Here is a 3,686-nt window from a genome sequence, read left to right on the forward strand (position 1 = left end):
AGTAATTTACCTTTATGTGTGTACTCTTATATTTTAGTTATATGGTTGCAGAGAAGAGAAGAAAGTAGAAAAAAATTCAGCCATCCATATCTCTTGTGTCTTGCACCCTTTTGTGTGTGTATGTGTGTTTGCTTGCAAGGAACTCAAGCTCTCTCTCCCCCCTACATTCTATTTATGGTATCAGAGCTCCAATTTGTGTGAGCTAAGGAGGCAAGAACAAGCAAGGAAGGAAGCGGTACACGGGTAAGAGAATCACCATCTCTTTCCCTTCTTGGTTTAGGTACAACACCCCTCGGTAGCTCCGGAAGCTATACATCTCCGATTGAGGAGCTATCTTCATAGGCTTGGAGGTGACTATAGGGTTACAATTATTCGGCCAGAATCACGTTTCGGGTATGTCTCCATTCTATCACTGCAAGGTATTTTTAACAGTTTCAGGAAGTTCTGGTTGAGGACTATCTTTGGTCGAAATTTGGTTATAGTGTAACAGTGCATTTTGGGAGTGCAGGCAGTGTTCGCACATGTACTATTGACATTGGGTGTATGTACATGTACTTTGGTCAGATATGGTGACCTATAGGTTGTGCTGAAGTACCGTTGCAGTACTCATAGAAGATACTGTTGTGTTACTGGTTGCATATAGAAATCGTCTGTTGTAGTTTTTTTATTGTTGTAGGAAAATATGTCTAGTGAGATGGAATCAATCAGATTGTTAGTGAGAAGCTAGATAAGAACAATATGCAGGATGGCAAAATGAAGTTCTTAGCAGATGTACTTTATGTTCCAAATATTACAAAGAACATGGTTTTTGTTGGACAGATGGTTGAGCAGAGTCTACAAGTGAGGTCTGTCCTCAAGGATGTTTTGTGGAAGACTTCAAAAATCAGTGTCGCTTGGTTGCAAGCTTGGTTGCAAAGGGTAGCAGAAGTGGCAAGATGTTTACTTTGAATGTGAACATAAATTAGTGTTGCTTGGTTGCAAAGGGTAACCGAAGTGGCAGGATGTTTACTTTGAATGTGAACATACCTAAATTAAAGACAGCTATATTTATGCATGAAACAGGTGTCATTGTAGATATTGATATATGGCACAAGCGTATTGGTCATGTGAGTATGCAGGCCCAAAATATTATTGTAGGTGTGCCAAAGTTTAAGGTTGATGGTATGCACAAAGTATGTGAAGCATGTCAGCTTGGTAAGCAGGCCAAACATGCTTTCTCACATGAAAAGCATGTCAGTTCAAGGCTATTAGATATTATACATTCATATGTATGGGGACCCGACCAAGACTGCAACAATTGCAGGTTGTAGGTACTATGTTACATTCATTGATGACCACACTAGGAAAGTGTGGGTTTACTTCATGAAGGAGAAAAGTGAGGTGTTTTCTCACTTTTAGAGGTTTAAAGCCTTGGTCAAGAAGGAAAAAGGCATGCAAATAAAATGCCCAAGATCAGATTGTGGGGGAGAATATTTCTCCAATGAGTTTAGCGATTTTATGAGAAATCAGGGAATCAAGAGATAGTTTACATGCAGGTACACTCCGTAACAAAATGGTGTTGTAGAAAGAAAAAACAAGCACATTATTGCAGAAGTGGCACGTGCCTTGATGGGTTGAAAATAATATGGCACATTATTTTAGGGTAGAAGCAGTAGCAAGCTGCTATGTATATTATGAAGAACAGGACACCAACTGCAGCTGTTCATAGTATGATGCCTGAACAGAAGTTTCCAAGCATAAGATCATATGTGTCTCACTTGAAAGTTTTTGGGTGTATTACATCTGTGCAGGTTCTTGATGATGAAGTGAGAACAAAGTTGGATCCAAAGGCAAAGAAATGCATCTTTATTGGTTATGCTATGAAGCAGAGGTTATAGATATTATAACCCTACCACTCGTGAGATGCGAGTAAGTAGAGATGTTGTGAGTAAGTAGAGATGCGAGTAAGTAGAGATGTTGTTTTTGACGAGATGAGTAGCTGGTATGCACCAATAGTGAAGGCAACAAAAGATGAAGATGTAAGAGTGCTAATGTTGTACCACATGTAGAGCAGCAATCATAGGTGCTTAGTGGACTTGGAGAGTCTCTAGCAGTGGATCCAATGTTAGCCCATGGTCAAGCAAGTTGAGGGCAGATGGAGGTGGCACACATGTATTACACAAAGGGAAGGAAAACATAGATTAATCCTTTGTGCCTAATCTGTCATCACACTCAGGTCACTCATATGTGGATGGTGACTCTAGCGGCTCTGTGCAGAGCCTTGATGAGGAGATTGGCATTCCATCTGTGGTTACTCTTGGTGTACGGAGAATGAGGGCTATTGTGAGGACACCCGGCAGTGATCCAGGTGTATGCAGGTCTACAAGGGTTAGGTACTCTGTTGAGAAGTTGAGATATAATGGATATACAGCCCATCATTATGCTTACATGGTTAAATCAATACAGGAATTGGAACCCACTTGTTTTGAGCAAGCACTTGGAAAAAAGAAATGGGAAGATGCCATGAATGAGGAGATGGCATCATTGGATACAAATGCAACATGTTGAGAAGTTGAGATATAATAGATATACAGCCCATCATTATGCTTACATGGTTAAATCAATATAGGAATTGGAACCCACTTGTTTTGAGCAAGCACTTGGAAATAAGAAATGGGAAGATGCCATGAATGAGGAGATGGCATCATTGGATACAAATGCAACATGGGAGTTAGTGCCTTTGCCTAAGGAAAAGAAGGCAATTGGATGTAAGTGGGTGTATAAAGTCAAGCATAACTCTGATGGTCCAATGAGCAGGTATAAGGCAAGATTGGTGGCCAAAGGCTATGCACAGACTTATGGCATTAACTATGAAGAGACATTTAACTCACTTACAAGAATGGCAACTATGAGAGCTCTCATTGCTATGGCTATAGTAAAGGGTTAGTCTTTACATCAGATGGATGTAAAGAATGCCATCTTACATGGTGATTTGCAAGAAGAAGTTTACATGATGCAGCCACTAGGTTATGAGAGTGATGCACACCTAGATTTTGTGTGCAGGTTACGCAAAGCATTATATGGCTTAAAGCAAGCACCCAGAGCATGGTCAAACAAGATCGGGGAGTGTCTTGTTATACCATTGGATTTCAGATATCCAATACAAATTTTTCACTTTATGTGAAAAAGACAGACGGAGGGATCATGCTATTAGTCATCTATGTGGATGACTTGATTATCACTAGTGATAATGATATTGATGTACATGATGTCAAGAGGCTTTTGAAGAAAAAGTTTGAGATGAAGGATTTGGGTGAGCTGCAGTATTTCTTAGGCATAGAGGTGGTGAGATCACCTCATGGAATTTTATTATTGCAAAGGCAAAATGGCTTGGACATGTTGTCCAAGTATGGTATGACAGAGGCTGTAAGCCTATTTGAGTGCCATTGGAGTAGAACGCAAAGCTTTCCGCAGATACAGGTGAGCTTTTGGAGGACCCCACTACATACATGCGCATAGTGGGTAGCGTGATCTACATGACCATTACTAGGCCAGACTTGAGTTATGATGTTGGAGTTGTGAGGAAGTTTATGTAGACCCCTAGGAAGCCACACTTGGATGCGGCTAGGTAGATTCTTAGTGTGAGGTCCCTATCCCCACCGCGCAACGAATTCAACAGTTCTAGCAAACGGAAGTAGCACTTCTTG

This window comes from Cibotium barometz, chromosome 8 (assembly GCF_041138505.1).
Source record: "Cibotium barometz isolate CiBa-2024 chromosome 8, ASM4113850v1, whole genome shotgun sequence".
Taxonomy (NCBI): Eukaryota; Viridiplantae; Streptophyta; class Polypodiopsida; order Cyatheales; family Cibotiaceae; genus Cibotium; species Cibotium barometz.